The following is a 274-nucleotide window of genomic DNA, read 5'->3' as shown; positions in this document are numbered from 1 at the left end:
GCTTGATTGTGTTGGCTTAACAAATGAAAAAGTGGGAAAAAAGCAACGATAATTTACAAGGCGAACTTAGCACAGTGCGTAGGTAACTGACTGAGTCATTGGGATCGTCGGTTCGAATCCTACTGAAAGAGGTCTGATGGGGAAATGTGGTCATTTCCGAAATAGCTATCACTTCTACCATTGTTTCAAATTATTATTGCTTTTCCACAATAAGTTCTTCATTAAAAAACGGCCTCAAGCTCAATAAAAATTGTTGAATATAATTGTTATAAGG

The sequence above is a fragment of the Rhagoletis zephyria genome, unplaced genomic scaffold (assembly GCF_001687245.7).
Source record: "Rhagoletis zephyria isolate East Lansing unplaced genomic scaffold, Rhagoletis_zephyria_1.1 Rzeph_scaffold_00922, whole genome shotgun sequence".
Lineage (NCBI taxonomy): Eukaryota > Metazoa > Arthropoda > Insecta > Diptera > Tephritidae > Rhagoletis > Rhagoletis zephyria.
This window is presented reverse-complemented; position numbering follows the sequence as displayed.